This window comes from Stenella coeruleoalba, assembly GCF_951394435.1.
Source record: "Stenella coeruleoalba genome assembly, contig: scaffold_60, whole genome shotgun sequence".
NCBI lineage: Eukaryota > Metazoa > Chordata > Mammalia > Artiodactyla > Delphinidae > Stenella > Stenella coeruleoalba.
In genome coordinates this window covers 1356962-1374635 of record NW_027646020.1, presented here as the reverse complement: position 1 = coordinate 1374635, position 17674 = coordinate 1356962, and positions in this window count along the sequence as shown.

Below are 17674 nucleotides of genomic sequence, written 5' to 3'. Positions count from 1 at the left end.
TGAGGGCGCGGGTTAGTGTTAGCGTACGGCTTAGGATTAGGGGAAGGGTGAGGGTCAGGCTTCGGGGAAGGGTTAGGGTTAGGGTTCGGGCTAGGGTTAGGGTTAGGGGACGGGGACGGTTTCGGGTCCAGGTGAGGGTACGGCAACGCTTTAGGGGGAGCGTGCGTGTGAGGGCGCGGGTTAGTGTTAGCGTACGGGTTAGGATTAGGGGACGGGTGAGGGTCAGGCTTCGGGGAAGGGTTAGGGTTAGGGTTCGGGCTAGGGTTAGGGTTAGGGGACCGGGACGGTTTAGGGTCCAGGTGAGGGTACGGCAACGCTTTAGGGGGAGCGTGCGTGTGAGGGCACGGGTTAGTGTTAGCGTACGGGTTAGGATTAGGAGACGGGTGAGGGTCAGGCTTCGGGGAAGGGTTAGGGTTAGGGTTCGGGCTAGGGTTAGGGTTAGGGGACGGGGACGGTTTAGGGTCCAGGTGAGGGTACGGCAACGCTTTAGGGGGAGCGTGCGTGTGAGGGCGCGGGTTAGTGGTAGCGTACGGCTTAGGATTAGGGGATGGGTGAGGGTCAGGCTTCGGGGAAGTGTTAGGGTTAGGGTTCGGGCTAGGGTTAGGGTTAGGGGACGGGGACGGTTTAGGGTCCAGGTGAGGGTACGGCAACGCTTTAGGGGGAGCGTGCGTGTGAGGGCGCGGGTTAGTGTTAGCGTACGGGTTAGGATTAGGGGACGGGTGAGGGTCAGGCTTCGGGGAAGGGTTAGGGTTAGGGTTCGGGCTAGGGTTAGGGTTAGGGAACGGGGACGGTTTAGGGTCCAGGTGAGGGTACGGCAACGCTTTAAGGGGAGCGTGCGTGTGAGGGCGCGGGTTAGTGGTAGCGTACGGGTTAGGATTAGGGGACGGGTGAGGGTCAGGCTTCGGGGAAGAGTTAGGGTTAGGGTTCGGCCTAGGGTTAGGGTTAGGGGACGGGGACGGTTTATGGTCCAGGTGAGGGTACGGCAACGCTTTAGGGGGAGCGTGCGTGTGAGGGCGCAGGTTAGTGTTAGCGTACGGGTTAGGATTAGGGGACGGGTGAGGGTCAGGCTTCGGGGAAGTGTTAGGGTTAGGTTTCGGGCTAGGGTTAGGGTTAGGGGACGGGGACGGTTTAGGGTCCAGGTGAGGGTACGGCAATGCTTTAGGGGGAACGTGCGTGTGAGGGCGCGGGTTAGTGTTAGCGTACGGGTTAGGAGTAGGGGACGGTTGAGGGTCAGGCTTCGGGGAAGGGTTAGGGTTAGGGTTCGGGCTAGGGTTAGGGTTAGGGGACGGGGACTGTTTAGGTTCCAGGTGAGAGTACGGCAACGCTTTACGGGGAGCGTGCGTGTGAGGGCGCGGGTTAGTGTTAGCGTACGGGTTAGGATTAGGGGACGAGTGAGGGTCAGGCTTCGGGGAAGGGTTAGGTTTAGGGTTCGGGCTAGGGTTAGGGTTAGGGGACGGGGACGGTTTAGGGTCCAGGTGAGGGTATGGCAATGCTTTAGGGGGAGCGTGCGTGTGAGGGCGCGGGTTAGTGTTAGCGTACGGTTTAGTATTAAGGGGGGGTGAGGGTCAGGCTTCGGGGAAGGGTTAGGGTTAGGGTTCGGGCTAGGGTTAGGGTTAGGGGACGGGGACGGTTTAGGGTCCAGGTGAGGGTATGGCAATGCTTTAGTGGGGGCGTGCGTGTGAGGGCGCGGGTTAGTGTTAGCGTACGGGTTAGTATTAAGGGACGGATGAGGGTCAGGCTTCGGGGAAGGATTAGGGTTAGGGTTCGGGCTAGGGTTAGGGTTAGGGGACAGGGACGGTTTAGAGTCCAGGTGAGGGTACGGCAATGCTTTAGGGGGAGCGTGCGTGTGAGGGCGCTGGGTAGTGTTAGAGTATGGTTAGGATTAGGGGACGGGTGAGGGTCAGGCTTCGGGGAAGGGTTAGGGTTAGGGTTCGGGCTAGGGTTAGGGTTAGGGGACGGGGACGGTTTAGGGTCCAGGTGAGGGTACGGCAACACTTTAGGGGGAGCGTGCGTGTGAGGGCGTGGGTTACTGTTAGCGTACGGGTTAGGATTAGGGGACGGGTGAGGTTCAGGCTTCGGGGAAGGGTTAGGGTTAGGGTTCGGGCTAGGGTTAGGGTTAGGGGACGGGGACGGTTTAGGGTCCAGGTGAGGGTACGGCAACGCTTTAGGGGGAGCGTGCGTGTGAGGGTGCGGGTTAGTGTTAGCGTACGGCTTAGGATTAGGGGACGGGTGAGGGTCAGGCTTCGGGGAAGGGTTAGGGTTAGGTTTCGGGCTTCGGTTAGGGTTAGGGGACGGGGACGGTTTCGGGTCCAGGTGAGGGTACGGCAACGCTTTAGGGGGAGCGTGCGTGTGAGGGCGCGGGTTAGTGTTAGCGTACGGGTTAGGATTAGGGGACGGGTGAGGGTCAGGCTTCGGGGAAGGGTTAGGGTTAGGGTTCGGGCTAGGGTTAGTGTTAGGGGACGGGGACGGTTTAGGGTCCAGGTGAGGGTACGGCAACGCTTTAGGGGGAGCGTGCGTGTGAGGGCGCGGGTTAGTGTTAGCGTACGGGTTAGGATTAGGGGACGGGTGAGGGTCAGGCTTCGGGGAAGGGTTAGGGTTAGGGTTCGGGCTAGGGTTAGGGTTAGGGGACGGGGACGGTTTAGGGTCCAGGTGAGGGTACGGCAACGCTTTAGGGGGAGCGTGCGTGTGAGGGCGCGGGTTAGTGTTAGCGTACGGCTTAGGATTAGGGGACGGGTGAGGGTCAGGCTTCGGGGAAGGGTTAGGGTTAGGGTTCGGGCTAGGGTTAGGGTTAGGGGACGGGGACGGTTTAGGGTCCAGGTGAGGGTACGGCAATGCTTTAGGGGGAGCGTGCGTGTGAGGGCGCGGGTTAGTGTTAGCGTACGGGTTAGGATTAGGGGACGGGTGAGGGTCAGGCTTCGGGGAAGGGTTAGGGTTAGGGTTCGGGCTAGGGTTAGGGTTAGGGGACGGGGACGGTTTAGGGTCCAGGTGAGGGTACGGCAACGCTTTAGGGGGAGCGTGCGTGTGAGGGTGCGGGTTAGTGTTAGCGTACGGCTTAGGATTAGGGGACGGGTGAGGGTCAGGCTTCGGGGAAGGGTTAGGGTTAGGGTTCGGGCTAGGGTTAGGGTTAGGGGACGGGGACGGTTTAGGGTCCAGGTGAGGGTACGGCAACGCTTTAGGGGGAGCGTGCGTGTGAGGGCGCGGGTTAGTGTTAGCGTACGGCTTAGGATTAGGGGACAGGTGAGGGTCAGGCTTCGGGGAAGGGTTAGGGTTAGGGTTCGGGCTAGGGTTAGGGTTAGGGGACGGGCACGATTTAGGGTCCAGGTGAGGGTACGGCAACGCTTTAGGGGGAGCGTGCGTGTGAGGGCGCGGGTTAGTGTTAGCGTACGGCTTAGGATTAGGGGAAGGGTGAGGGTCAGGCTTCGGGGAAGGGTTAGGGTTAGGGTTCGGGCTAGGGTTAGGGTTAGGGGACGGGGACGGTTTCGGGTCCAGGTGAGGGTACGGCAACGCTTTAGGGGGAGCGTGCGTGTGAGGGCGCGGGTTAGTGTTAGCGTACGGGTTAGGATTAGGGGACGGGTGAGGGTCAGGCTTCGGGGAAGGGTTAGGGTTAGGGTTCGGGCTAGGGTTAGGGTTAGGGGACCGGGACGGTTTAGGGTCCAGGTGAGGGTACGGCAACGCTTTAGGGGGAGCGTGCGTGTGAGGGCACGGGTTAGTGTTAGCGTACGGGTTAGGATTAGGAGACGGGTGAGGGTCAGGCTTCGGGGAAGGGTTAGGGTTAGGGTTCGGGCTAGGGTTAGGGTTAGGGGACGGGGACGGTTTAGGGTCCAGGTGAGGGTACGGCAACGCTTTAGGGGGAGCGTGCGTGTGAGGGCGCGGGTTAGTGGTAGCGTACGGCTTAGGATTAGGGGATGGGTGAGGGTCAGGCTTCGGGGAAGGGTTAGGGTTAGGGTTCGGGCTAGGGTTAGGGTTAGGGGACGGGGACGGTTTAGGGTCCAGGTGAGGGTACGGCAACGCTTTAGGGGGAGCGTGCGTGTGAGGGCGCGGGTTAGTGTTAGCGTACGGGTTAGGATTAGGGGACGGGTGAGGGTCAGGCTTCGGGGAAGGGTTAGGGTTAGGGTTCGGGCTAGGGTTAGGGTTAGGGAACGGGGACGGTTTAGGGTCCAGGTGAGGGTACGGCAACGCTTTAAGGGGAGCGTGCGTGTGAGGGCGCGGGTTAGTGGTAGCGTACGGGTTAGGATTAGGGGACGGGTGAGGGTCAGGCTTCGGGGAAGAGTTAGGGTTAGGGTTCGGCCTAGGGTTAGGGTTAGGGGACGGGGACGGTTTATGGTCCAGGTGAGGGTACGGCAACGCTTTAGGGGGAGCGTGCGTGTGAGGGCGCAGGTTAGTGTTAGCGTACGGGTTAGGATTAGGGGACGGGTGAGGGTCAGGCTTCGGGGAAGTGTTAGGGTTAGGTTTCGGGCTAGGGTTAGGGTTAGGGGACGGGGACGGTTTAGGGTCCAGGTGAGGGTACGGCAATGCTTTAGGGGGAACGTGCGTGTGAGGGCGCGGGTTAGTGTTAGCGTACGGGTTAGGAGTAGGGGACGGTTGAGGGTCAGGCTTCGGGGAAGGGTTAGGGTTAGGGTTCGGGCTAGGGTTAGGGTTAGGGGACGGGGACTGTTTAGGTTCCAGGTGAGAGTACGGCAACGCTTTACGGGGAGCGTGCGTGTGAGGGCGCGGGTTAGTGTTAGCGTACGGGTTAGGATTAGGGGACGAGTGAGGGTCAGGCTTCGGGGAAGGGTTAGGTTTAGGGTTCGGGCTAGGGTTAGGGTTAGGGGACGGGGACGGTTTAGGGTCCAGGTGAGGGTATGGCAATGCTTTAGGGGGAGCGTGCGTGTGAGGGCGCGGGTTAGTGTTAGCGTACGGTTTAGTATTAAGGGGGGGGTGAGGGTCAGGCTTCGGGGAAGGGTTAGGGTTAGGGTTCGGGCTAGGGTTAGGGTTAGGGGACGGGGACGGTTTAGGGTCCAGGTGAGGGTATGGCAATGCTTTAGTGGGGGCGTGCGTGTGAGGGCGCGGGTTAGTGTTAGCGTACGGGTTAGTATTAAGGGACGGATGAGGGTCAGGCTTCGGGGAAGGATTAGGGTTAGGGTTCGGGCTAGGGTTAGGGTTAGGGGACAGGGACGGTTTAGAGTCCAGGTGAGGGTACGGCAATGCTTTAGGGGGAGCGTGCGTGTGAGGGCGCTGGGTAGTGTTAGAGTATGGTTAGGATTAGGGGACGGGTGAGGGTCAGGCTTCGGGGAAGGGTTAGGGTTAGGGTTCGGGCTAGGGTTAGGGTTAGGGGACGGGGACGGTTTAGGGTCCAGGTGAGGGTACGGCAACACTTTAGGGGGAGCGTGCGTGTGAGGGCGTGGGTTACTGTTAGCGTACGGGTTAGGATTAGGGGACGGGTGAGGGTCAGGCTTCGGGGAAGGGTTAGGGTTAGGGTTCGGGCTAGGGTTAGGGTTAGGGGACGGGGACGGTTTAGGGTCCAGGTGAGGGTACGGCAACGCTTTAGGGGGAGCGTGCGTGTGAGGGCGCGCGTTAGTGTTAGCGTACGGCTTAGGATTAGGGGACGGGTGAGGGTCAGGCTTCGGGGAAGGGTTAGGGTTAGGGTTCGGGCTAGGGTTAGGGTTAGGTGACGGGGACGGTTTAGGGTCCAGGTGAGGGTACGGCAACGCTTTCGGTGGAGCGTGCGTGTGAGGGCGCGGGTTAGTGTTAGCGTACGGGTTAGGATTAGGGGACAGGTGCGGGTCAGGCTTCGGGAAGTGTTAGGGTTAGGGTTCGGGCTAGGGTTAGGGTTAGGGGACGGGGACGGTTTAGGGTCCAGGTGAGGGTACGGCAACGCTTTAGGGGGAGCGTGCGTGTGAGGGCGAGGGTTAGTGTTAGCGTACGGGTTAGGATTAGGGGACGGGTGAGGGTCAGGCTTCGGGGAAGTGTTAGGGTTAGGGTTCGGGATAGGGTTAGGGTTAGGGGACGGGGACGGTTTAGGGTCCAGGTGAGGGTACGGCAACGCTTTAGGGGGAGCGTGCGTGTGAGGGCGTGGGTTAGTGTTAGCGTACGGGTTAGGATTAGGAGACGGTTGAGGGTCAGGCTTCGGGGAAGGGTTAGGGTTAGGGTTCGGGCTAGGGTTAGGGTTAGGGGACGGGGACGGTTTAGGGTCCAGTTGAGGGTACGGCAACGCTTTAGGGGGAGCGTGCGTGTGAGGGCGCGGGTTAGTGTTAGCGTACGGGTTAGGATTAGGGGACGGGTGAGGGTTAGGGGACGGGGACGGTTTAGGGTCCAGGTGAGGGTACGGCAACGCTTTAGGGGGAGCGTGCGTGTGAGGGCGTGGGTTACTGTTAGCGTACGGGTTAGGATTAGGGGACGGGTGAGGGTCAGGCTTCGGGGAAGGGTTAGGGTTAGGGTTCGGGCTAGGGTTAGGGTTAGGGGACGGGGACGGTTTAGGGTCCAGGTGAGGGTACGGCAACGCTTTAGGGGGAGCGTGCGTGTGAGGGCGCGCGTTAGTGTTAGCGTACGGCTTAGGATTAGGGGACGGGTGAGGGTCAGGCTTCGGGGAAGTGTTAGGGTTAGGGTTCGGGCTAGGGTTAGGGTTAGGGGACGGGGACGGTTTAGGGTCCAGGTGAGGGTACGGCAACGCTTTCGGTGGAGCGTGCGTGTGAGGGCGCGGGTTAGTGTTAGCGTACGGATTAGGATTAGGGGACAGGTGAGGGTCAGGCTTCGGGGAAGGGTTAGGGTTAGGGTTCGGGCTAGGGTTAGGGTTAGGGGACGGGGACGGTTTAGGGTCCAGGTGAGGGTACGGCAACGCTTTAGGGGGAGCGTGCGTTTGAGGGCGAGGGTTAGTGTTAGCGTACGGGTTAGGATTAGGGGACGGGTGAGGGTCAGGCTTCAGGGAAGTGTTAGGGTTAGGGTTCGGGATAGTGTTAGGGTTAGGGGACGGGGACGGTTTAGGATCCAGGTGAGGGTACGGCAAAGCTTTAGGGGGAGCGTGCGTGTGAGGGCGTGGGTTAGTGTTAGCGTACGGGTTAGGATTAGGAGACGGTTGAGGGTCAGGCTTCGGGGAAGGGTTAGGGTTAGGGTTCGGGCTAGGGTTAGGGTTAGGGGACGGGGACGGTTTAGGGTCCAGGTGAGGGTACGGCAACGCTTTAGGGGGAGCGTGCGTGTGAGGGCGCGGGTTAGTGTTAGCGTACGGGTTAGGATTAGGAGACGGGTGAGGGTCAGGCTTCGGGGAAGGGTTAGGGTTAGGGTTCGGGCTAGGGTTAGGGTTAGGGGACGGGGACGGTTTAGGGTCCAGGTGAGGGTATGGCAACGCTTTAGGGGGAGCGTGCGTGTGAGGGCGCGGGTTAGTGTTAGCGTACGCGTTAGGATTAGGGGACGGTTGAGTGTCAGGCTTCGGGGAAGGGTTAGGGTTAGGGTTCGGGCTAGGGTTAGGGTTAGGGGACAGGGACGGTTTAGGGTCCAGGTGAGGGTACGGCAACGCTTTAGGGGGAGCGTGCGTGTGAGGGCGCGGGTTAGTGTTAGCGTACGGGTTAGGATTAGGGGACGGGTGAGGGTCAGGCTTCGGGGAAGGGTTAGGGTTAGGGTTCGGGCTAGGGTTAGGGTTAGGGGACGGGGACGGTTTAGGGTCCAGGTGAGGGTACGGCAACGCTTTAGGGTGAGCGTGCGTGTGAGGGCGTGGGTTAGTGTTAGCGTACGGGTTAGGTTTAGGGGACGGGTGAGGGTCAGGCTTCGGGGAAGGTTTAGGGTTAGGGTTCGGGCTAGGGTTAGGGTTAGGGGATGGGGACGGTTTAGGGTCCAGGTGAGGGTACGGCAACGCTTTAGGGGGAGCGTGCGTGTGAGGGCGCGCGTTAGTGTTAGCGTACGTGTTAGGATTAGGGGACGGGTGAGGGTCAGGCTTCGGGGAAGGGTTAGGGTTAGGGTTCGGGCTAGGGTTAGGGTTAGGGGACGGGGACGGTTTAGGGTCCAGGTGAGGGTACGGCAACGCTTTAGGGGGAGCGTGCGTGTGAGGGCGCGCGTTAGTGTTAGCGTACGGCTTAGGATTAGGGGACGGGTGAGGGTCAGGCTTCGGGGAAGGGTTAGGGTTAGGTTTCGGGCTAGGGTTAGGGTTAGGGGACGGGGACGGTTTAGGGTCCAGGTGAGGGTACGGCAACGCTTTAGGGGGAGCGTGCGTGTGAGGGTGCGGGTTAGTGTTAGCGTACGGCTTAGGATTAGGGGACGGGTGAGGGTCAGGCTTCGGGGAAGGGTTAGGGTTAGGTTTCGGGCTACGGTTAGTGTTAGGGGACGGGGACGGTTTCGGGTCCAGGTGAGGGTACGGCAACGCTTTAGGGGGAGTGTGCGTGTGAGGGCGCGGGTTAGTGTTAGCGTACGGGTTAGGATTAGGGGACGGGTGAGGGTCAGGCTTCGGGGAAGGGTTAGGGTTAGGGTTCGGGCTAGGGTTAGGGTTAGGGGACGGGGACGGTTTAGGGTCCAGGTGAGGGTACGGCAACGCTTTAGGGGGAGCGTGCGTGTGAGGGCGCGGGTTAGTGTTAGCGTACGGGTTAGGATTATGGGACGGGTGAGGGTCAGGCTTCGGGGAAGGGTTAGGGTTAGGGTTCGGGCTAGGGTTAGGGTTAAGGGACGGGGACGGTTTAGGGTCCAGGTGAGGGTATGGCAACGCTTTAGGGGGAGCGTGCGTGTGAGGGCGCGGGTTAGTGTTAGCGTACGGCTTAGGATTAGGGGACGGGTGAGGGTCAGGCTTCGGGGAAGGGTTAGGGTTAGGGTTCGGGCTAGGGTTAGGGTTAGGGGACAGGGACGGTTTAGGCTCCAGGTGAGGGTACGGCAATGCTTTAGGGGGAGCGTGCGTGTGAGGGCGCGTGTTAGTGTTAGCGTACGGGTTAGGATTAGGGGACGGGTGAGGGTTAGGGGACGGGGACGGTTTAGGGTCCAGGTGAGGGTACGGCAACGCTTTAGGGGGAGCGTGCGTGTGAGGGCGTGGGTTACTGTTAGCGTACGGGTTAGGATTAGGGGACGGGTGAGGGTCAGGCTTCGGGGAAGGGTTAGGGTTAGGGTTCGGGCTAGGGTTAGGGTTAGGGGACGGGGACGGTTTAGGGTCCAGGTGAGGGTACGGCAACGCTTTAGGGGGAGCGTGCGTGTGAGGGCGCGTGTTAGTGTTAGCGTACGGGTTAGGATTAGGGGACGGGTGAGGGTCAGGCTTCGGGGAAGGGTTAGGGTTAGGGTTCGGGCTAGGGTTAGGGTTAGGGGACGGGGACGGTTTAGGGTCCAGGTGAGGGTACGGCAACGCTTTCGGTGGAGCGTGCGTGTGAGGGCGCGGGTTAGTGTTAGCGTACGGATTAGGATTAGGGGACAGGTGAGGGTCAGGCTTCGGGGAACGGTTAGGGTTAGGGTTCGGGCTAGGGTTAGGGTTAGGGGACGGGGACGGTTTAGGGTCCAGGTGAGGGTACGGCAACGCTTTAGGGGGAGCGTGCGTTTGAGGGCGAGGGTTAGTGTTAGCGTACGGGTTAGGATTAGGGGACGGGTGAGGGTCAGGCTTCAGGGAAGTGTTAGGGTTAGGGTTCGGGATAGGGTTAGGGTTAGGGAACGGGGACGGTTTAGGATCCAGGTGAGGGTACGGCAAAGCTTTAGGGGGAGCGTGCGTGTGAGGGCGTGGGTTAGTGTTAGCGTACGGGTTAGGATTAGGAGACGGTTGAGGGTCAGGCTTCGGGGAAGGGTTAGGGTTAGGGTTCGGGCTAGGGTTAGGGTTAGGGGACGGGGACGGTTTAGGGTCCAGGTGAGGGTACGGCAACGCTTTAGGGGGAGCGTGCGTGTGAGGGCGCGGGTTAGTGTTAGCGTACGGGTTAGGATTAGGAGACGGGTGACGGTCAGGCTTCGGGGAAGGGTTAGGGTTAGGGTTCGGGCTAGGGTTAGGGTTAGGGGACGGGGACGGTTTAGGGTCCAGGTGAGGGTACGGCAACGCTTTAGGGGGAGCGTGCGTGTGAGGGCGCGGGTTAGTGTTAGCGTACGCGTTAGGATTAGGGGACGGTTGAGTGTCAGGCTTCGGGGAAGGGTTAGGGTTAGGGTTCGGGCTAGGGTTAGGGTTAGGGGACAGGGACGGTTTAGGGTCCAGGTGAGGGTACGGCAACGCTTTAGGGGGAGCGTACGTGTGAGGGCGCGGGTTAGTGTTAGCGTACGGGTTAGGATTAGGGGACGGGTGAGGGTCAGGCTTCGGGGAAGGGTTAGGGTTAGGGTTCGGGCTAGGGTTAGGGTTAGGGGACGGGGACGGTTTAGGGTCCAGGTGAGGGTACGGCAACGCTTTAGGGGGAGCGTGCGTGTGAGGGCGCGGGTTAGTGGTAGCGTATGGCTTAGGATTAGGGGATGGGTGAGGGTCAGGCTTCGGGGAAGGGTTAGGGTTAGGGTTCAGGCTAGGGTTAGGGTTAGGGGACGGGGACGGTTTAGGGTCCAGGTGAGGGTACGGCAACGCTTTAGGGGGAGCGTGCGTGTGAGGGCGCGGGTTAGTGTTAGCGTACGGGTTAGGATTAGGGGACGGGTGAGGGTCAGGCTTCGGGGAAGGGTTAGGGTTAGGGTTCGGGCTAGGGTTAGGGTTAGGGGACGGGGACGGTTTAGGGTCCAGGTGAGGGTACGGCAACGCTTTAGGGTGAGCGTGCGTGTGAGGGCGTGGGTTAGTGTTAGCGTACGGGTTAGGTTTAGGGGACGGGTGAGGGTCAGGCTTCGGGGAAGGTTTAGGGTTAGGGTTCGGGCTAGGGTTAGGGTTAGGGGACGGGGAAGGTTTCGGGTCCAGGTGAGGGTACGGCAACGCTTTAGGGGGAGCGTGCGTGTCAGGGCGCGCGTTAGTGTTAGCGTACGGCTTAGGATTAGGGGACGGGTGAGGGTCAGGCTTCGGGGAAGGGTTAGGGTTAGGTTTCGGGCTAGGGTTAGGGTTAGGGGACGGGGACGGTTTAGGGTCCAGGTGAGGGTACGGCAACGCTTTAGGGGGAGCGTGCGTGTGAGGGTGCGGGTTAGTGTTAGCGTACGGCTTAGGATTAGGGGACGGGTGAGGGTCAGGCTTCGGGGAAGGGTTAGGGTTAGGTTTCGGGCTACGGTTAGGGTTAGGGGACGGGGACGGTTTCGGGTCCAGGTGAGGGTACGGCAACGCTTTAGGGGGAGTGTGCGTGTGAGGGCGCGGGTTAGTGTTAGCGTACGGGTTAGGATTAGGGGACGGGTGAGGGTCAGGCTTCGGGGAAGGGTTAGGGTTAGGGTTCGGGCTAGGGTTAGGGTTAGGGGACGGGGACGGTTTAGGGTCCAGGTGAGGGTACGGCAACGCTTTAGGGGGAGCGTGCGTGTGAGGGCGCGGGTTAGTGTTAGCGTACGGGTTAGGATTATGGGACGGGTGAGGGTCAGGCTTCGGGGAAGGGTTAGGGTTAGGGTTCGGGCTAGGGTTAGGGTTAAGGGACGGGGACGGTTTAGGGTCCAGGTGAGGGTACGGCAACGCTTTAGGGGGAGCGTGCGTGTGAGGGCGCGGGTTAGTGTTAGCGTACGGCTTAGGATTAGGGGACGGGTGAGGGTCAGGCTTCGGGGAAGGGTTAGGGTTAGGGTTCGGGCTAGGGTTAGGGTTAGGGGACAGGGACGGTTTAGGCTCCAGGTGAGGGTACGGCAATGCTTTAGGGGGAGCGTGCGTGTGAGGGCGCGTGTTAGTGTTAGCGTACGGGTTAGGATTAGGGGACGGGTGAGGGTCAGGCTTCGGGGAAGGGTTAGGGTTAGGGTTCGGGCTAGGGTTAGGGTTAGGGGACGGGGACGGTTTAGGGTCCAGGTGAGGGTACGGCATCGCTTTAGGGGGAGCGTGCGTGTGAGGGTGCGGGTTAGTGTTAGCGTACGGCTTAGGATTAGGCGACGGGTGAGGGTCAGGCTTCGGGGAAGGGTTAGGGTTAGGGTTCGGGCTAGGGTTAGGGTTAGGGGACGGGGACGGTTTAGGGTCCAGGTGAGGGTACGGGAACGCTTTAGCGGGAGCGTGCGTGTGAGGGCGCGGGTTAGTGTTAGCGTACGGCTTAGGATTAGGGGACAGGTAAGGGTCAGGCTTCGGGGAAGGGTTAGGGTTAGGGTTCGGGCTAGGGTTAGGGTTAGGGGACGGGGACGATTTAGGGTCCAGGTGAGGGTACGGCAACGCTTTAGGGGGAGCGTGCGTGTGAGGGCGCGGGTTAGTGTTAGCGTACGGCTTAGGATTAGGGGACGGGTGAGGGTCAGGCTTCGGGGAAGGGTTAGGGTTAGGGTTCGGGCTAGGGTTAGGGTTAGGGGACGGGGACGGTTTCGGGTCCAGGTGAGGGTACGGCAACGCTTTAGGGGGAGCGTGCGTGTGAGGGCGCGGGTTAGTGTTAGCGTACGGGTTAGGATTAGGGGACGGGTGAGGGTCAGGCTTCGGGGAAGGGTTAGGGTTAGGTTTCGGGCTAGGGTTAGGGTTAGGGGATGGGGACGGTTTAGGGTCCAGGTGAGGGTACGGCAACGCTTTAGGGGGAGCGTGCGTGTGAGGGCGCGGGTTAGTGTTAGCGTACGGGTTAGGATTAGGAGACGGGTGAGGGTCAGGCTTCGGGGAAGGGTTAGGGTTAGGGTTCGGGCTAGGGTTAGGGTTAGGGGACGGGGACGGTTTAGGGTCCAGGTGAGGGTACGGCAATGCTTTAGGGGGAGCGTGCGTGTGAGGGCGCGGGTTAGTGGTAGCGTACGGCTTAGGATTAGGGGATGGGTGAGGGTCAGGCTTCGGGGAAGGGTTAGGGTTAGGGTTCGGGCTAGGGTTAGGGTTAGGGGACGGGGACGGTTTAGGGTCCAGGTGAGGGTACGGCAACGCTTTAGGGGGAGCGTGCGTGTGAGGGCGCGGGTTAGTGTTAGCGTACGGGTTAGGATTAGGGGACGGGTGAGGGTCAGGCTTCGGGGAAGGGTTAGGGTTAGGGTTCGGGCTAGGGTTAGGGTTAGGGGACGGGGACGGTTTCGGGTCCAGGTGAGGGTACGGCAAAGCTTTAGGGGGAGCGTGCGTGTGAGGGCGCGTGTTAGTGTTAGCGTACGGGTTAGGATTAGGGGACGGGTGAGGGTCAGGCTTCGGGGAAGGGTTAGGGTTAGGGTTCGGGCTAGGGTTAGGGTTAGGGGACGGGGACGGTTTCGGGTCCAGGTGAGGGTACGGCAACGCTTTAGGGGGAGCGTGCGTGTGAGGGCGCGGGTTAGTGTTAGCATACGGGTTAGGATTAGGGGACGGGTGAGGGTCAGGCTTCGGGGAAGGGTTAGGGTTAGGGTTCGGGCTAGCGTTAGGGTTAGGGGACGGGGACGGTTTAGGGTCCAGGTGAGGGTACGGCAACGCTTTAGGGGGAGCGTGCGTGTGAGGGCGTGGGTTACGGTTAGCGTACGGGTTAGGATTAGGGGACGGGTGAGGGTCAGGCTTCGGGGAAGGGTTAGGGTTAGGGTTCGGGCTAGGGTTTGGGTTAGGGGACGGGGACGGTTTAGGGTCCAGGTGAGGGTACGGCAACGCTTTAGGGGGAGCGTGCGTGTGAGGGTGCGGGTTAGTGTTAGCGTACGGCTTAGGATTAGGGGACGGGTGAGGGTCAGGCTTCGGGGAAGGGTTAGGGTTAGGGTTCGGGCTAGGGTTAGGGTTAGGGGACGGGGACGGTTTAGGGTCCAGGTGAGGGTACGGCAACGCTTTAGGGGGAGCGTGCGTGTGAGGGCGCGGGTTAGTGTTAGCGTACGCGTTAGGATTAGGGGACGGTTGAGTGTCAGGCTTCGGGGAAGGGTTAGGGTTAGGGTTCGGGCTAGGGTTAGGGTTAGGGGACAGGGACGGTTTAGGGTCCAGGTGAGGGTACGGCAACGCTTTAGGGGGAGCGTGCATGTGAGGGCGCGGGTTAGTGTTAGCGTACGGGTTAGGATTAGGGGATGGGTGGGGGTCAGGCTTCGGGGAAGGGTTAGGGTTAGGGTTCGGGCTAGGGTTAGGGTTAGGGGACGGGGACGGTTTAGGGTCCAGGTGAGGGTACGGCAACGCTTTAGGGGGAGCGTGCGTGTGAGGGCGCGGGTTAGTGGTAGCGTATGGCTTAGGATTAGGGGACGGGTGAGGGTCAGGCTTCGGGGAAGGGTTAGGGTTAGGGTTCAGGCTAGGGTTAGGGTTAGGGGACGGGGACGGTTTAGGGTCCAGGTGAGGGTACGGCAACGCTTTAGGGGGAGCGTGCGTGTGAGGGCGCGGGTTAGTGTTAGCGTACGGGTTAGGATTAGGGGACGGGTGAGGGTCAGGCTTCGGGGAAGGGTTAGGGTTAGGGTTCGGGCTAGGGTTAGGGTTAGGGGACGGGGACGGTTTAGGGTCCAGGTGAGGGTACGGCAACACTTTAGGGTGAGCGTGCGTGTGAGGGCGTGGGTTAGTGTTAGCGTACGGGTTAGGTTTAGGGGACGGGTGAGGGTCAGGCTTCGGGGAAGGTTTAGGGTTAGGGTTCGGGCTAGGGTTAGGGTTAGGGGACGGGGACGGTTTAGGGTCCAGGTGAGGGTACGGCAACGCTTTAGGGGGAGCGTGCGTGTGAGGGCGCGCGTTAGTGTTAGCGTACGGGTTAGGATTAGGGGACGGGTGAGGGTCAGGCTTCGGGGAAGGGTTAGGGTTAGGGTTCGGGCTAGGGTTAGGGTTAGGGGACGGGGACGGTTTAGGGTCCAGGTGAGGGTACGGCAACGCTTTAGGGGGAGCGTGCGTGTGAGGGTGCGGGTTAGTGTTAGCGTACGGCTTAGGATTAGGGGACGGGTGAGGGTCAGGCTTCGGGGAAGGGTTAGGGTTAGGTTTCGGGCTAGGGTTAGGGTTAGGGGACGGGGACGGTTTAGGGTCCAGGTGAGGGTACGGCAACGCTTTAGGGGGAGCGTGCGTGTGAGGGTGCGGGTTAGTGTTAGCGTACGGCTTAGGATTAGGGGACGGGTGAGGGTCAGGCTTCGGGGAAGGGTTAGGGTTAGGGTTCGGGCTAGCGTTAGGGTTAGGGGACGGGGACGGTTTCGGGTCCAGGTGAGGGTACGGCAACGCTTTAGGGGGAGCGTGCGTGTGAGGGCGCGGGTTAGTGTTAGCGTACGGGTTAGGATTAGGGGACGGGTGAGGGTCAGGCTTCGGGGAAGGGTTAGGGTTAGGGTTCGGGCTAGGGTTAGGGTTAGGGGACGGGGACGGTTTAGGGTCCAGGTGAGGGTACGGCAACGCTTTAGGGGGAGCGTGCGTGTGAGGGCGCGGGTTAGTGTTAGCGTACGGGTTAGGATTAGGGGACGGGTGAGGGTCAGGCTTCGGGGAAGGGTTAGGGTTAGGGTTCGGGCTAGGGTTAGGGTTAAGGGACGGGGACGGTTTAGGGTCCAGGTGAGGGTACGGCAACGCTTTAGGGGGAGCGTGCGTGTGAGGGCGCGGGTTAGTGTTAGCGTACGGCTTAGGATTAGGGGACGGGTGAGGGTCAGGCTTCGGGGAAGGGTTAGGGTTAGGGTTCGGGCTAGGGTTAGGGTTAGGGGACAGGGACGGTTTAGGCTCCAGGTGAGGGTACGGCAATGCTTTAGGGGGAGCGTGCGTGTGAGGGCGCGGGTTAGTGTTAGCGTACGGGTTAGGATTAGGGGACGGGTGAGGGTCAGGCTTCGGGGAAGGTTTAGGGTTAGGGTTCGGGCTAGGGTTAAGGTTAGGGGACGGGGACGGTTTAGGGTCCAGGTGAGGGTACGGCAACGCTTTAGGGGGAGCGTGCGTGTGAGGGTGCGGGTTAGTGTTAGCGTACGGCTTAGGATTAGGGGACGGGTGAGGGTCAGGCTTCGGGGAAGGGTTAGGGTTAGGGTTCGGGCTAGGGTTAGGGTTAGGGGACGGGGACGGTTTAGGGTCCAGGTGAGGGTACGGGAACGCTTTAGGGGGAGCGTGCGTGTGAGGGCGCTGGTTAGTGTTAGCGTACGGCTTAGGATTAGGGGACAGGTAAGGGTCAGGCTTCGGGGAAGGGTTAGGGTTAGGGTTCGGGCTAGGGTTAGGGTTAGGGGACGGGGACGATTTAGGGTCCAGGTGAGGGTACGGCAACGTTTTAGGGGGAGCGTGCGTGTGAGGGCGCGGGTTAGTGTTAGCGTACGGCTTAGGATTAGGGGACGGGTGAGGGTCAGGCTTCGGGGAAGGGTTAGGGTTAGGGTTCGGGCTAGGGTTAGGGTTAGGGGACGGGGACGGTTTCGGGTCCAGGTGAGGGTACGGCAACGCTTTAGGGGGAGCGTGCGTGTGAGGGCGCGGGTTAGTGTTAGCGTACGGGTTAGGATTAGGGGACGGGTGAGGGTCAGGCTTCGGGGAAGGGTTAGGGTTAGGGTTCGGGCTAGGGTTAGGGTTAGGGGATGGGGACGGTTTAGGGTCCAGGTGAGGGTACGCAACGCTTTAGGGGGAGCGTGCGTGTGAGGGCGCGGGTTAGTGTTAGCGTACGGGTTAGGATTAGGAGACGGGTGAGGGTCAGGCTTCGGGGAAGGGTTAGGGTTAGGGTTCGGGCTAGGGTTAGGGTTAGGGGACGGGGACGGTTTAGGGTCCAGGTGAGGGTACGGCAACGCTTTAGGGGGAGCGTGCGTGTGAGGGCGCGGGTTAGTGGTAGCGTACGGCTTAGGATTAGGGGATGGGTGAGGGTCAGGCTTCGGGGAAGGGTTAGGGTTAGGGTTCGGGCTAGGGTTAGGGTTAGGGGACGGGGACGGTTTAGGGTCCAGGTGAGGGTACGGCAACGCTTTAGGGGGAGCGTGCGTGTGAGGGCGCGGGTTAGTGTTAGCGTACGGGTTAGGATTAGGGGACGGGTGAGGGTCAGGCTTCGGGGAAGGGTTAGGGTTAGGGTTCGGGCTAGGGTTAGGGTTAGGGGACGGGGACGGTTTCGGGTCCAGGTGAGGGTACGGCAAAGCTTTAGGGGGAGCGTGCGTGTGAGGGCGCGTGTTAGTGTTAGCATACGGGTTAGGATTAGGGGACGGGTGAGGGTCAGGCTTCGGGGAAGGGTTAGGGTTAGGGTTCGGGCTAGGGTTAGGGTTAGGGGACGGGGACGGTTTCGGGTCCAGGTGAGGGTACGGCAACGCTTTAGGGGGAGCGTGCGTGTGAGGGCGCGGGTTAGTGTTAGCATACGGCTTAGGATTAGGGGACGGGTGAGGGTCAGGCTTCGGGGAAGGGTTAGGGTTAGGGTTCGGGCTAGGGTTAGGGTTAGGGGACGGGGACGGTTTAGGGTCCAGGTGAGGGTACGGCAACGCTTTAGGGGGAGCGTGCGTGTGAGGGCGCGGGTTAGTGTTAGCGTACGGGTTAGGATTAGGGGACGGGTGAGGGTCAGGCTTCGGGGAAGGGTTAGGGTTAGGGTTCGGGCTAGGGTTAGGGTTAGGGGACGGGGACGGTTTAGGGTCAAGGTGAGGGTACGGCAACGCTTTAGGGGGAGCGTGCGTGTGAGGGTGCGGGTTAGTGTTAGCGTACGGCTTAGGATTAGGGGACGGGTGAGGGTCAGGCTTCGGGGAAGGGTTAGGGTTAGGGTTCGGGCTAGGGTTAGGGTTAGGGGACGGGGACGGTTTAGGGTCCAGGTGAGGGTACGGCAACGCTTTAGGGGGAGCGTGCGTGTGAGGGCGCGGGTTAGTGTTAGCGTACGGCTTAGGATTAGGGGACGGGTGAGGGTCAGGCTTCGGGGAAGGGTTAGGGTTAGGGTTCGGGCTAGGGTTAGGGTTAGGGGACGGGGACGGTTTAGGGTCCAGGTGA